General features: G+C 42.3%; 1 protein-coding gene across 1 annotated transcript in view; it reads right to left on the bottom strand.

Moving 5' to 3' along the window:
* The window catches only part of LOC106607182 (protocadherin-15), a 371077-nt gene extending 355622 nt beyond the window's left edge, over positions 1-15455 (bottom strand). The window contains exon 1 of the mRNA XM_045720950.1: positions 15134-15455. The gene's annotated coding sequence lies outside the window, so the exon portion shown is untranslated. The remainder of the gene's footprint in view (positions 1-15133) is intronic.
* Between the last annotated feature and the right edge of the window lie 1690 nt (positions 15456-17145).

Below are 17145 nucleotides of genomic sequence, written 5' to 3'. Positions count from 1 at the left end.
TTTACATTATTTGTATTTCACCTTTATTTAACCAGGTAGGCTAGTTGAGAACAAGTTCTCATTTGCAACTGCGACCTGGCCAAGATAAAGCATAGCAATTCGACACATACAACAACACAGAGTTACACATGGAATAAAGAAAACATACAGTCAATAATACAGTAGAAAAAAGAAAACAAAAAGTCTATATACAAGTGCAAATGAGGTAAGATATGGGAGTTAAGGAAATAAAAAGGCCCTAGTGGCGAAGTAATTACAATATAGCAATTAAACACTGGAATGGTAGATGTGCAGAAGATGAATGTGCAAGTAGAGATACTGGGGTGCAAAGGAGCAAGATAAATAAATAAATACAGTATGGGGATGAGGTAGATAGATGGGCTGTTTACAGGTGGGCTATGTACAGGTGCAGTGATCTGTGAGCTGCTCTGACAGCTGGTGCTTAAAGCTAGTGAGGGAGATATGAGTCTCCAGCTTCAGTGATTTTTGCAGTTCGTTCCAGTCAGTGGCAGCAGAGAACTGGAAGGAAAGGCTCCTGCTGGAGCGTGTGCTACGGGTGGGTGCTGCTATGGTGACCAGTGAGCTGAGATAAGGCCCCCGCACTTTACCTAGCAATAACTTATAGATGACCTGGAGCCAGTGGGTTTGGCGACGAATATGAAGCGAGGGCCAGCCAACGAGAGCATACAAGTCGCAGTGGAGGGTAGTGTATGGGGCTTTGGTGACAAAACAGATGGCACTGTGATAGACTGCATCCAATTTGTTGAGTAGAGTGTTGGAGGCTATTTTATAGATCGCCGAAGTCGAGGATCAGTAGGATGGTCGGTTTTACGAGGGTATGTTTGGCAGCATGAGTGAAGGATGCTTGGTTGCGATATAGGAAGCCGATTCTAGATTTAATTTTGGATTGGAGATGCTTAATGTGAGTCTGGAAGGAGAGTTTACAGTCTAACCAGACACCTAGGTATTTGTAGTTGTCCACGTATTCTAAGTCAGAGCCGTCCAGAGTAGTGATGCTGGACGGGCGGGCAGGTGCGGGCAGTGATCGATTGAATAGCATGCATTTAGTTTTACTTGCATTTAAGAGCAGTTGGAGGCCGCGGAAGGAGAGTTGAAAGGCATTGAAGCTCGCCTGGAGCTTAGTTAACACAGTGTCCAAAGAGGGGCCAGAAGTATACAGAATGGTGTCATCTACGTAGAGGTGGATCAGAGAATCACCAGTAGCAAGAACGACATCATTGATGTATACAGAGAAGAGAGCCGGCCCGAGAATTGACGGACAACAGGCCCTCCGGACAACAGGCCCTCCGATTTGACACACTGAACTCTATCAGATAAGTATTTGGCAAACCAGGTGAGGCAATCATTTGAGAAACCAAGGCTGTCGAGTCTGCCAATAAGAATGTGGTGATTGACAGAGTCGACTTGGCCAGGTCGATGTTACGGCTGCACAGTAATGTCTCTTATCGATGGTGCTTATGATGTTGTTTAGGACCTTGACCGTGGCTGAGGTGCACCCACAACCAGCTCTTAAACCAGATTGCATAGTGGAGAAGGTACGGTGGGATTCAAAATGGTCGGTAATCTGTTTGTTAACTTGGCTTTCGAAGACCTTAGAAAGACAGGGTAGGATAGATATAGGTCTGGAGCAGTTTGGGTCTAGAGTGTCACCCCCTTTGATGACTGCGGCAGCTTTCCAATGTTCGGGAATCTCAGACGATACGAAAGAGAGGTTGAACAGGCTAGTAATAGGGGTTGCAACAATTTCGGCAGATCATTTTTGAAAGAGAGGGTCCAGATTGTCTAGCCCGGCTGATTTGTAGGGGTCCAGATTTTGCAGCTCTTTCAGAACATCAGCTATCTGGATTTGGGTGAAGGAGAAATGGTGAGGGCTTGGGCGAGTTGCTATGGAGGGTGCCGGGCAGTTGACCGGGGTAGGGGTAGCCAGGTGGAAAGCATGGCCAGCCGTAGAGGTACGGAGGTGCCGTTCCCCTTTCCTAACACATTTTTGTTAGGAAAGCTAAAGCTAGCTTTTTCAAACTGTCTGTGTATATTTGTTCCTAACTTCCTTGAAAAGTTGCATATCACGGGGGCTATTCGATGCTAATGCAGAACGCCACAGGATGTTTTTGTGCTGGTGAAGGGCAGACAGGTCGGGAGTGAACCAAGGACTATATCTATTCCTAGTTCTACATTTTTTTAATGGGGCATGCTTATTTAAGATGGTGAGGAAGGCACTTTTATAGAATAACCAGGCATCCTCTACTGACGGGATGAGGTCAATGTCATTCCAGGATACCCCGGCCAGGTCAATTACATTTACATTTACGTCATTTAGCAGACACTCTTATCCAGAGCGACTTACAAATTGGTGCATTCACCTGATGATATCCAGTGGAACAACCATTTTACAATAGTACATCTATATCTTTTTTGGGGGGGGGAGTTAGAAGGATTACTTTATCCTATCCCAGGTATTCCTTAAAGAGGTGGGGTTTCAGGTGTCTACGGAAGGTGGTGATTGACTCCGCTGTCCTGGCGTCGTGAGGGAGCTTGTTCCACCATTGGGGTGCCAGAGCAGTGAACAGTTTTGACTGGGCTGAGCAGGAACTGTGCTTCCGCAGAGGTAGGGGGGCCAGCAGGCCAGAGGTGGATGAACGCAGTGCCCTTGTTTGGGTGTAGGGCCTGATCAGAGCCTGAAGGTACGGAGGTGCCGTTCCCCTCACAGCTCCGTAGGCAAGCACCATGGTCTTGTAGCAGATGCGAGCTTCAACTGGAAGCCAGTGGAGTGTGCGGAGGAGCGGGGTGACGTGAGAGAACTTGGGAAGGTTGAACACCAGACGGGCTGCGGCGTTCTGGATGAGTTGTAGGGGTTTAATGGCACAGGCAGGGAGCCCCACCAACAGGGAGTTGCAGTAATCCAGACAGGAGATGACAAGTGCCTGGATTAGGACCTGTGCCGCTTCCGGTGTGAGGCAGGGTCGTACTCTGCGAATGTTGTATAGCATGAACCTACAGGATCGGGTCACCGATTAGAAATGCCTGCTCGCAGAAGTGTTTTAGGGAGCGTTTGACAGTGATGAGGGGTGGTCGTTTGATCGCAGACCCATTACGGATGCAGGCAATGAGGCAGTGATCGCTGAGATCTTGATTGAAAACAGCAGAGGTGTATTTGGAGGGCGAGTTTTTTAGGATGATATCTATGAGGGTGCCCGTGTTTACGGATTTGGGGTTGTACCTGGTAGGGTCATTGATAGTTTGTGTGAGATTGAGGGCATCAAGCTTAGATTGCAGGATAGGCCGGGGTGTTAAACATGTCCCAGTTTAGATCACCTAGTAGCACAAACTCAGAAGATAGATGGGGGGCAATCAATTCACATATGGTGGCGAGGGCACAGCTGGGGGCAGAGTGTGGTCTATAGCAAGCGGCAACAGTGAGAGACTTGTTTCTGGAAAGGTGAATTTTTAGAAGTACAAGCTCGAATTGTTTGGGTACGGACCTGGATGGTAAGACAGAACTCTGCAGGCTATCTTTGCAGTAGATTGCAAGACCGCCCCCTTTGGAAGTTCTATCTTGGCGGAAAATGTTATAGTTAGGGATGGAAATTTCAGGGTTTTTGGTGGTTTTCCTAAGCCAGGATTCAGACACGGCTAAGACATCTTCATATACCAGAGTTGTGAGAAAAGTTATAAGTTATGTATAAACTCAGCAAAAAAAGAAAGGTCTCCTTTTCAGGACCCTGTCTTTCAAAGATAATTCATAAAAATACAAATAACTTCACAGATCTTCATTGTAAAGGGTATAAACACTGTTTCCCATGCTTGTTCAATGAACCATAAACAATTAATGAACATGCACCTGTGGAATGGTCGTTAAGATACTAACAGCTTACAGATTGTAGGCAATTAAGGTCACAGTTATGAAAACTTAGGACACTAAAGAGGCCTTTCTACTGACTCTAAAAAACACCAAAAGAAAGATGCCCAGGGTCCCTGCTCATCTGCGTGAACGTGCCTTAGGCATGCTGCAAGGAGGCATGAGGACTGGGCAATAAATTGCAATATCCATACTGTGAGACGCCTCAGACAGCGCTACATGGAGACAGGACGGAAAGCTGATCATCCTCGCAGTGCCAGACCACGTGTAACAACACCTGCACAGGATCGGTACATCCGAACATCACACCTGCAGGACAGGTACAGGATGGCAACAACAACTGCCCGAGTTACACCAGGAACGCACAATACCTCCATCAGTGCTCAGACTGTCCGCAATAGGCTGAGAGAGGCTGGACTGAGGGCTTGTAGGCCTATTGTAAGGCAGGTCCTCACCAGACATCACCGGCAACAACGTCGCCTAAGGGCACAAACCCACCGTCGCTAGACCAGACAGGACTGGCAAAAAGTGCTCTTCACTGACGAGTTGCGGTTTTGTCTCACCAGGGGTGATCGTCGGACTCGCATTTATCGTCGGAGGAATGAGCGTTACACCGAGGCCTGTACTCTGGAGCGGGATCGATTTGGAGGTGGAGGGTCCGTCATGGTCTGGGGCAGTGTGTCACAGCATCATCGGACTTAGCTTGTTGTCATTGCAGGCAATCTCAACGCTGTGCGTTACAGGGAAGACATCCTCCTCCCTCATGTGGTACCCTTCCTGCAGGCTCATCCTGACATGACCTTCCAGCAAGACAATGCCACCAGACACCAGCTCGTTCTGTGCATGATTTCCTGCAAGACAGGAATGTCAGTGTTCTGCCATAGCCAGCGAAGAGCCCGGATCTCAATCCCATTGAGCACGTCTGGGACTTGTTGGATCGGAGGGTGAGGGCTAGGGCCATTCCCCCCAGAAATGTCCGGGGACTTGCAGGTGCCTTGGTGGAAGAGTGGAGTAACATCTCACAGCAAGAACTGGCAAATCTGGTGCAGTCCATGAGGAAGAGATGCACTGCAGTACTTAATGCAGCTGGTGGCCACACCAGACACTGATTGTTACTTTTGATTTTGACCCCTCTTTGTTCAGGGACACATTATTCCATTTCTGTTAGTCACATGTCTGTGGAACTTGTTCAGTTTTTGTCTCAGTTGTTGAATCTTTTTATGTTCATACAAATAATTATACATGTTAAGTTTGCTGAAAATAAACGCAGTTGACAGTGACAGGACGTTTAATATTTTGCTGAGTTCAGGTATATACACACACACACACACACACACACACACACACACACATTTTTAAAATACATTTTCCTTTATTATTTCCTGCAAACCCAACCACCTCTCCCTTAATTGGAGTAAACTAATGAACAACATCACTTAGGCTTCCACTTCCAGCTTATACATACTATGTACACTACCTTTCAAAAGTTTGGGGTCACTTAGAAATGTCCTTGTTTTTTAAAGAAAAGCTAATTTTTTGGTCCATTAAAATAAGATAAAATTGATCAGGAATACAGTGTAGACTTTGTTAATGTTGTAAATTACTAATGTGTTAGCTAATCCAAGTGTATGATTTTAAAAGGCTAATTGATCATTAGAAAACCCCTTTTCAATTGTTAGCACAGCTGAAAACTGTTGTTCTGATTAAAGAAGCAATAAAACTGGCCTTCAGACATGTTGAGTAGCTGGAGCTTCAGCATTTGTGGATTCGATTACAGGCTCAAAATGGCCAGAAACAAAGACCTTTCTTCTGAAACTCATCAGTCTATTCTTATTCTGAGAAATTAAGGCTATTCCATGCAGGAAATTGCCAAGAAACTAAAGATCTCGTACAGCGCTGTGTACTACTCCCTTCACAGAACAGAGCAAACTGTCTCTAACCAGAATAGAAAAAGGAGTTGGAGGCCCCCGTGCACAACTGAGCAAGAGGACAAGTCCTCAACTGGCAGCTTCATTAAATAGTACCAGCAAAACACCAGTTTCAACGTCAACAGTGAAGAGGCGACTCCTGGGATGCTAGCCTTCTAGGCAGAGTTGCAAAGAAAAAGCCAAATCTCAGACTGGCCAATCAAAATAAAATATTAAGATAAGATAAAGGACAGTCATTTTTGACTGGGAACACCACAGGTGTACAAAAGTTAAAGAAAACACCCAAAATGTAATGAAAATCATCAAAATGTATTTAGTGTTTTCAGATGTGGACAAAATCATGGAACCTTATGACAATCAGATGAAATTAACTACATCTTTCAGAGAGAAAACTTCGGTGCAATTCGACCGGAACACAGCAGGTGGGTTAAGAACAAATTCTTATTTACAATGACGGCCTACCCCGGCCAAACCCGGACAACGCTGGGCCTTTTTAAAACATTTCCACCCCCACCCTGAGTTTAGGGCTTAGACCAGGCCTGTGTAATTATTTTCCATGGAAGGCCACATTAGAATATATTTTTCCCATCGTGGGCCAGAATCATATTACAGGATTATACATGTGTATGACTGTGTTGACAGATATATCTACTGTAAATCACATCCAGATATCCACCTTATTTTACTTGTTTAACAAGCACAGAAATAAACCACATCCATGTTCTCCTTTTGGTAGGTATTTTCATTTTTAAACATGCAATGAACTACACGGAGGGAAAAGTACTGTACACCCTGCATTCAGCACCACGGACAGAACTAACGGGTATACACAAAAACATAAGAAAGAGAGAGAGCTCAACATTACATTTGAACTACTCAATCAGTGTGAGGTGTGAACTCTCTGATGGGCATTGACTAGAGCAGTGAAGTCAGGTATAGTTGCTGATGTCCCTATGCGCAGGATTGTTGAGAGGGGAGAGTCAGTAAGAGGATCTGTGCCTTGACTTGTTATGTCATCACTGAAAATGTCTGTTCACATACATAGATTGACCCAAACAGTACAAACATCTTCTCAGCATGACTTCTAATCTTTGGAAAGTTTTGTTCATCGAGAGATGCATAGAACCTCGTTAGTGGCATTGTTTTGAATAGTTCTCCAATCACTGCATCAGACTGAAGATCGATAAGCTCAAGTTGCAGGTCAGTGGGAGCATTATCCACATTGAAGGTGAAAGGAGAAGAAACCAACAGCATGTCATTTTCCAACACTTTGAAATCCTCAAAACGATGAGAAAACTCACTGTTCAAAGCACGCAGCTGCGATTTATACTTCTCCCGCTGGTCATTTCATAGGAAACAGACTAGTAGTGTCTGAAGGTGGGTGAGATTGTTGGCTTCTACTTGGCGGGTCACGAGGAGTAATTTTCCCTTGAAGGCTTTGACAAGGCTGTACATCTGATGTGCAAAAAGGCCCTTCCCTTTGTTTGGTTCTGAGAATATGAAAATATATTTATTAATGTCACTGATGGAGTGCTGAGGTTCAGAGGGTCTACACCAGAAGTTAATGGTTATGGGAGGAAGGTATATAGTGTGTGCAATTAAGCTTGGAATGTGTTGAGTGCAGGGAAGCGATTACATGTGGCAGGCATTGATAAGGGAATAGAGCCATGGATTACTGATGGAGGGGGTTGAGGTCAGGTCAAGTCACCTTAAGGGAGAAATAAGTTTATGACCCGTATCACTAGTGTCCTGCATAGCAGTAAAGATCGATGTTTGTACAGATGAGTAGGAGGAGACAGCCTATGAGAAACGGTTAAATATCAGTGCTTCTGTTAAAATGTTTTTGTCTAATGCAGCTGTATTGAACCTCTGGGAAGAATAAACTTGGTTAAGCTTTCATAGTGTCCGTAGAGTTTCTTACTCTGAGAATTAGAGGACCGTGTCATTTGGAATTTAGTTCATTCATGAGGGCCATGATGTCCACGATGAAGGCAAGCCCTGATACTTCAATAAAGAAATATATCCATGTCCACTCTTGCTGGAACAACCTACATTCATTGTCTACTTTAATTTCTTTCAAATCTTTGAAAAACAGATTTTTGCACAATTTCTAGCTAGCTACTATTTGTAACTGTGACGTGTGTGTCAGCCTGAAAGTCACTGTCTGTCCTTGTGCAGTTGTTATTTACATGTGCCTTCAAAATAAATGTCCCACAAGCGGATGGAGTTAAATCATTACACAAAGGCCAGTATTAATTGGGCCTCGAATTTGAATAACAAATATGTTTTTCAAAACTTTACTATCACAAATTCTTTATGTGATCTGAGCATGATTCCGCGGGCCGTATTGAATCAGGTCGCGGGCCGCACACGGCCGCCAGGCCGGTCTTCCATGGCTTAACTCACACAAGAAAAGGTTCACAAGTCCTTCCAAAAAAGCTGTCTGGGTTTAACATCTTCTACTGTACAGAAAGTGAATAGCTTAATCAATTGAAGGTGACAGAATTATATTACTTCCCAATCAAAGTCAGCCTCTGAATGTCAAAGAAACGAAACAATGATATCCCCATATGCATCGGAGTTACATCTTTCCCGAGTATTTTACAGCTTGTTTTTTGCATAAAGCATTGTGGACCAAAGCGCTGTTATAGATCACTTTATATAATCAGATTTATTTTTCTCTTCAAAATCTTATGCTAACAAGGGGTATGCCCATTTTCATTAATAAAAGGTAGGCCTATTGCATACCCTCTCATTCCCCCTCAATTTGAATTTTGGTTTTAACTTAACAAACAGCCCTTCACTGACATGGAGGTAGGCTATTTAAAGAGTGCATGGTGGGTGGAGGAAATGACCAACAAATCTATGGATATAGCAGCCTATAGCCAAATTGCATCTGTCAAATAGGTAGGCGTACTTCTTATTTCTTAAATAGGAAAAAATAGGCTTCATTACAAAGCCCTGTTTGTTGTTAGTAAAATCTAAATAAAATGAAGAGTTATGCCTACTCAAATTTGCCTACTTTCAGGACCATGAGCTGTTCATTTCTGACTGATTGTACCGCGGCTGCTGTTTCAAGTTTCAGCACCACAATGTAAATTACTCAAATCTGGATTATTGTGAGACAAATAACTGTGATAAATAAATCATGGGCAAGAAACATTATTGTTTTTAATAAAACAAATTATAGTAGTAGCAAGCTTTCAAAGTTGACCTCCGGTTCTCCTCATCTTCGCACTCTCCTTCTCAAACTGAATTGAACATAGGTTACACGCAAGACCTAATAAATAAAACAATTCTGAAGAAACCTCTGACCCTCCTCCTAATCAGCAAGAGCAGAGCAGGCCGGGGATCAGGGTTGGAATATACATTACAGTGTGTAATGCAGCCTAGTTTTATTTACACCATCCCAGCAGCTATCTTAGAAATATAACTTTGCTCTGTGCTTCTCTGGGCATGCACTTCGTAGCCTATAGATATATAGCCGAATAAGCAACTAATTACAAAATACTGAGAAATATTGGAATTTCATCAGTTACGAATTATGTGACCCTCCCATGGACTATATTTAAAAAATACTAAACCCTCACCTTCTCTAAAATTGAAAAAGCATGACCCTCCCCCATTTTCCTATGGCTAACCATTCTGTAAATTGTGTCCGTCCCTTAAGGAACCGGAATGATATAGCAATGCTAATAATAGACCTTACTGTCTTCTGGTTGTTGGAAAGACTTTCTCAAATTCCTTCTCAATAAATGTTAACTAGCTACAAAGTAGCCTATGCTTACCTGACAGAATGATATCATGATTATTTGCATCAATCCAGTGGCCATTTGTTTTGTAACTCCATCTTATGTGTGCTACAGAAACACTGCTAACCAAACAACAGTGCCTACACAGTTCAATAAAAGGGTAAATAAACTCAAAAACATACATGTATTGGTCTCCTGATGTAGTTTAAGCATTGTTGAGGACTTCAAATATTACATTTTGTTGCTTTTAAAAAAAAAAAGTGACTTTGAGAGCGAAACCCCCCCAAAAATAATGACTCAGTTGACAGCTTCATTCATCTATTTCAATAGTAGGTCGACTATTAGCCTACTTGCAAAGTATAGCTTGGGTTGGGCTGACTGTGAAAGACCAATATGGGATTTATCATTTTAGGTCATTCAGAGTGTATGTCACAGCTTGTCATAGCATTTTTCACACAAGGTGCCTTTCCTTCGCCGGGAAGAATTGTTTGGGACTTTTTGGGCTAAATTAGGGTATACCCACTTTTCCAGGACCACTACACCACTGAACGGCATCATGAACTTTACCCAGTACCGGGATAGTTTAGCCAAAAACCTGGTTGCCTCTGCCAGCAGGCTGAAACTGGGCTGCAAGTGGATCTTCCAGCGAGACAATAACCCCAAGCACCCATTCAAATCCATAAAGAAATGGTTAATTGACTACAAAATCAACATTACTTTTGTGAATGTCTGTACATTGCATCCAAAACTGAACTGGTCACATTCAAGACATAACTTTGTAAGGACTGTGTTTGAACAAAATGTTTCTGTGGAAAAACAGTTTGGCCAGCTCAAACGCTGACTGTTGCGTCAATCGAAACTGGCCGTTTCAAATAAGCATTCTAATCACATCTGTTTGAGCGTACGTTGCAGGGACAACTGTAGAATGATCACACCCATTTGTTGGTACGTGTCAAAGGGATAATGGCTTTGATAAGAGAAAACTGACAATAGATCAACAACATTGTAGTTATTCCACAATTCTAGCCTAATTGACAGAGTGAAAAGAATGACGCCTGAAAAGAACACACATTTTCCAAAACATGTATCCTGTTTGCAACAAGGCACTAAAGAAATACTGGAAAGAATGTAGCAAAGCAATTAACTTTTTGTCCTGATTGCACTGAAGTAATACTGGAAAGAATGTAGCAAATTAATAAACTTTTTGTCCTGATTGCACTAAAGTAATACTGGAAAGAATGTAGCAAAGTAATTAAATTAGATTACTGAGTTCCACTCTCCATATTTTCAAGCATAGTGGTGGTTGCATCTTGTTATGGGAATACTTGTAGTTGTTAAGGACTGGGGAGTAAAAATAAAACATTTCAAAAATAAAACAGAATGGAGCTAAGTCAAAATCTTAGAGGAAAACCTGGTTCAGTCTGTTTTCAACCGACACTGGGAGATTAATTCACTTTTCAGCATGTCAATAACCTAAAACACAAGACCAAATCTACACTGGATTTGCTTACCAAGAAGACAGTGCATGTTCCTGAGTAGCCGAGTTACAGTTTTGACTTGAACATCTACTTGAATGTCTATGGCAAGACCTGAAAATTGATAGAGCTTGAAGACTTTTCCAAATAATAATGGTTAAATGTTGTACAATCCAGGTGTGGAAAGCTCTAAGAGACTTTCCCAGAAAGAGTCTCATATGTAATCGCTGCCAAAGGTGCTTCTATAAAGTATTGACTCAGGGGTGTGAATACTTATGTTAATAAGATATTTCTGTATTTAATTTTCAATACATTTGAAAAAAATATTAAAAACATGTATTCACTTTGTCATTATGGGATGTTGTGTGTAGATGGGTGAGATGTTGTATTTATGTAATCTATTTTGAATTCAGGCTGTAACACAACAAAATGTGAAATAAGTCAAGGGGTATGAATATCTTTTGAAAGCACTGTGCACTCACACACACTTAGTTTGCTCACACACACATAATACACACAAACATACAAACTGACTCACACCCACAGTCCCATACAATCATCCTATATGCTGCTGCTACTCTGTTTATCATATATCCTGATGACTAGTCACCTTACCCCTATACATATCTACCCCTGCCAGTCCAGTATCCCTGCACATTCTAAATATGGTATTGACACTGACCCTTGATCTATATATATGCTTCACAGAGTTCAAGTAACAGACACATCTCAACATCAACTGTTCAGAGGAGACTGTGTGAATCAGGCCTTCATGGTCGAATTGCTGCAAAGAAACCACCACTAAAGGACACCAATAAGAAGAAGAGACTTGCTTGGTTCAAGAAACACAAGCAATGGACATTAGACCGGTGGAAATCTATCCTTTGGTCTGGAGTCCAATTGGAGATTTTTGGTTCCAATCGCTGTGTCTTTGTGAGATGCAGTGTGGGTGAACGGATGATCTCCTCATGTGTATTTCCCACCGTAAAGCATGGAAGAGGAGGTGTTATGGCGTGGGGGTGCTTTCTGTCTGTGATTTATTTTGAATTCACGGCACACTTAACCAGCATGGATACCACAGCATTCTGCAGCAATACGCCATCCAATCTGGTTTGGGCTTAGTGGGACTATCATTTGTTTTTCAACAGGACAATGACCCAACACACCTCCAGGCTGTGTATGGTCTATTTTACCAAGAAGGAGAGTGATGGAGTGCTGCATCAGATGACCTGGCCTCCACAATCCCCCGACCTCAACCAAATTGAGATGGTTGGGATGATTTGGACCGCAGAGTGAAGGAAAAGCAGCCAACAAGTGCTCAGCATATGTGAGAACTCTTTCAAGACTGTTGGAATAGCATGGTTGAGAGAATGCCAAGAGTGTGCAAAGCTGTCATCAAGGCAAAGGGTGGCTACTTTGAAGAATCTCAAATATAAAATATATTTTGATTTGTTTAACACTTTGGGTTACTATATGATTCCATATGTGTTATTTCATTGTTTCAATGTCTTCACTATTATCCTACAACATGGAAAATAGTAAAAATAAAGAAAAACACTTGAATGAGTGGGTGTTCTAAAACTTTTGACCGGTAGTGTACATTTTTCTAAACTATCCAATCTGTTACTTGGACTTATTGCACCCGTTGTTCCAGTTTACATGTTTAAGGTAGTTTCATGTCTTTGTCTTCCCAATCCTGGCAGTCATTCTCAATGCAGGTGACAGGTGAATAGAAATTCCAGATGTTGGGTATCCCCATTCTGGCTGGATTATAATAGGAATTACTCACCACTTTGCAAGACAGCGTAATGTGACTTGCAGGCCTGATGTGTTTCAGGCCACTGTATTAGAGCAAAACTATAACCATCCCAAATAACCATACCATCAGGTTTTCTGGGCATAACAAAGGGTGTCCCACAGAGATCGATTCTTGATCTGGTTCTTTTTAGTATTTACATTAACAATATTTGTTTTTCTGTAAAAAAAAAAAAAAAAAGCCTTTTATTGCCCTGCAGAAAGCCTTTGTTTAACTGAAATTGGTACTTAATTCAGGTAAAACCAAGTACATGTTATTTTCCAAATCTGGTAAAAATATATCATAGCGGAACCATTTTTGTTGCTATATATATAACCTTGTTTATGGTTCTTTATAGAACCTTAGGAAACTGTTAAGAGTTTGGGAAACCCTGATTTATAGCACCATACAGCAGTGGTGTGTATTCATGGACGCCAAGGGAAGCCAGGCTTAGCCCAAAAATGTATCAAAATAAGAAGATAATAAAAAATGTGTTTCTTTCGTTTCTCTGTGTTTCTTAGTTTTCCTTCAATTCGCAAGAGGCTGAATGTATCTCACCGGAGAAAGCATCCAAGTGTCCTTGTATGTATAGGCAATCTATATGATGCTGTCTGGTCAAAAAGAGTATGACATTGTTGCCGTCCATAGCATTGAATGCAAGGGAAGCCATAGAGCATTTGGCCTCCCTTGATAAAAAAAAGTACAAAATAATAGCCACTCAGCGTTGAGCAAAACTGAGTGAGCTCAACTGTGAATGGTCCTGGCGCACCAAAACAAAGTGTCAAGGGAATCCAGTTTGGATTTGGCTTCACTCCAATCACATCACATCGAGAGCAACATGTTATTGACAGGAACAACTTGAATTGTTGCATCTCGTTGTGTTGTTGTCCTCAGGTGGCTAGCTCGCTAGCTAAAATTGCCTAAGACAACAAATAAAAGTCTGTACTGTATGACAGTCATAGACGTTTCGTCTACATGAAAGAGAGCAGGATGGCAGTTTGGTAAGTCACCATGTTTTTTCTACATGCACTAATGCATGCATGCATGCACACACACACACACACACATACACACACACAGGGAAATATGAACCATGGAAAGCCACATCATATTTAGCCTTAGTTATTGATTGAACTAAATCGTTTTTTGGTATCTTTTAGTTGTCACTGTTTTAGACTATTCATAGGTGATTTGATGATGTTGAAATGTTGAAGTTGAAAAGGTGTTGGAATAGTAGAGGCAGCTCGTGTTTTCTTTGCGACTTGCGGTAACTCTCCATTGTCCTAAATCAATAAGCCTAGTTAAGTAGTCCAAAAATGTCAGAAACATGAACTTGCTTGACCATGCTGTAGGTCATGTAATTGTTTGTTACATTGTGGACTTCACCAGACTGAGGTTGATCTCAGGTTTTGTGATGAAACAAACGTGTGGTTGAAATAATATTATCCCACTGTGTCTTGTTATTGTCTTGACCTTAGAACTACATGTCATGGTCGCAAGGCATAGAACTAACGGGTTATAGAGCAAACAACGCAATTATCACAACACATAGGTTATAATATGGCTTTTGTTTCTGGCTTGGCTTCCCAAGTTATTTTACCCATGCATCGCTACTGCCATACAGGTTCCACATAGAACCAAAAAAGGATCCGCTATGGTTACAAGCCAAATAACCCTTATTTGGCTCGCATTTGTATTTAGTGTGTACTGTACGTGCGTCAATGCGTGAGAGACCTGACCCATGCACGTGAAGGCGCTATAGTGTGGTGATTCCGTGGAGAAATGTGTGATTTTAGGATTCTTCTCCCCGTGCATAAAACATAAACACAGAGCATTTGACTCAGGGAGACATGAACTGCTGAAAGCGACTGGAAGTAAAGTTTTTCCTGCAGCTGCAGTTTACAGTAAAGCACTGACACGAATAGGATATCACTTGCATAATCCAATGTGAATGCTCATGCAATCAATGTGCTTTAAAACGTAACTTTCAAGAGATTAACGGAACGGTCTACTTTAGGCTGCTCTACGATGACGCATTGTCAATGGATGAAATATAGTCCAAATTATTATCACGTTATAATTGTTTATTACTGGCATCCCCAATACTGCAATGATTACACTGCATAGTAGTTTTATTTGAAAGGAAATACCTGGCGCATAGATTCACACACGACACAGCAATACATTACAAAGGATGTAGAGTACGAACATTCAAATAACTAACACATGAACTACCGTTTTCACATTATTCCCTTACATAAACCAAATATTACAACGCTCATATCAAACATGAAATAATGTCTTACCATGTTGGCTCCAAAAGCACACAAATCCTATTCAGGCTGTCATAGACGGCGACTGACACTAGAACGCATTCTCACACAAGCACACCAGCCCTCGCCTGCCCCTGTCTCTCGCCTACACTTGAAATGGGGAGATTTCGTGGTAACTACTGTAGGAGTTAGTAACTCGTATCTTTCTGTTGCCGAGCATGATGATCGAACATTGAGACACTGCTGCGCAATGCACATGCATATACCGAACTTACTTGTTAAAATTCAGAGGCTCTCTCTTTCTCTCTGTTTCAGCCAGAGTATTACGCGGGGCAGTAAAGGTGAAGCCGGGTAAATCCGTATTTCCCCCTGTCAACGTCGTTTGAGAGCAGCACTGACCAACTCCTACTACACAGAGTGGTAGGGAGGGACAGTAAAGATATACAGGTAGGGCTGCTGGAAAACGTGTGGAGAGCTGGCATTTGCCCCGGCACGCTGTAAAGTCCAATGTGCTGTTATTACTCAAAACTTTTGAGGAAACCTGTTAAACTTAATATATGAGTACAGTTACTTAAAGTGATTTTGTAGTCATTACTCAAACCGAAAGAGTCACTGTGACCCTGCAGGGGTCCAGATTTGAGTTGCATCAGCATGAACATTTCGATTAACTCCCCCACTTAGCCAGCCTCCAATATTATTTACCAGTGCCTTTTCGAGTGACTTGAAGCATTTCCACGCAACTGTATTTGTTAGTGACAGTGACCAATGTTGAATTCGTTCATTTTCAGTCCTGTGGCCTTCGTCAAGTGAGTTCCTAGGCGAATGTTATCATTACAATTAAACTCTACATTACATACGCTATATATACAAAAGTATGTGGACACCCCTTCAAATTAGTGGATTTGGCTATAAAATCAGCACACAGCCATGCAATCTCCATAGACAAACATTGGAAGTGGAATGACCTTACTGATGAGCTCAGTGACTTTCAACGTGGCACCATCATAGGATGCCACCTTTCCAACATGTCAGTTCATAACATTTCTGCCCTGCTAGAGCTGCAAGTGTAAGTGCTGTTAATGTGAATTGGAAATGTCTAGGAGCAACGTCTCAGCCCCGAAGTGGAAGGCCACACAAGTTCACAGAACGGGAATGGCGAGTGCTGAAGCGCGTAAATATCGTCTGTCCTCGGTTGCAACTCTCACTATCGAGTTCCAAACTGCTTCTGGAAGCAAAGTCAGCAAAAGAACTGTTCCAACTGCCTCTGGAAGCAACGTCAGCACAACAATTGTTCATCAGGAGCTAACTCTGGAGCAGTGAAAACGCGTTCTCTGTAGTGATGAATCACGCTTCACCATTTGGCAGTCCGACAGGACGAATCTGGGTTTGGCGGATGCCAGGAGAATGCTACATGCCCGAATGCATAGTGCCAACTGTAAAGTTTGGTAGAGGAGGAATAATGGTCTGGGGCTGTTTTCATGGATTGGGCTAGGCCTCTTAGTTCCAGTGAAGGAAGATCTTAACGCTACATCCTATAAAGACACTCTAGACTATTTTGTGCTTCCAACTTTGTGACAACAGTTTGGAAACGGCCCTTTCCTGTTTCAGAATGACCATGCCCCCATGCACAAAGCGAGGTCTATACTGAAATGGTTTGTCGAGATAGATGTGGAAGAACTTGACTGGGCTGCACAGAGCCCTGACCTCAACCCCATCGAACATATTTGGGATGAATTGGAAATCCAACTGCGAGCCAAACATCAGTATCCGACCTCACTAAAGCTCTTGTGGCTGAATGGAAGTCCCGGCAACAATGTTAGAATAAGAGTGAAAGCTTTCCCAGAAGAGTGAAGGCTGTTTTGGCAGCAAAGTAGGGATCAACTCTAAATTAATGCCCATTATTTTGGAATGAGATGTTCGATGAGCAGATACTTGTGGCAATGTAGTATATCTCATAAGACCTTATTTTGAGTCTTAGCTTTACCCGAATACAGTGGCCTGAAATTCATGGTTTACAGGCCACATCAGGCCTGCAAGTAGGGTTG

Source organism: Salmo salar, chromosome ssa01 (genome assembly GCF_905237065.1).
Source record: "Salmo salar chromosome ssa01, Ssal_v3.1, whole genome shotgun sequence".
Taxonomy (NCBI): domain Eukaryota; kingdom Metazoa; phylum Chordata; class Actinopteri; order Salmoniformes; family Salmonidae; genus Salmo; species Salmo salar.
Note: the sequence above shows the minus strand (reverse complement) of the source record. Positions and strands in the feature narration are given on the sequence as shown.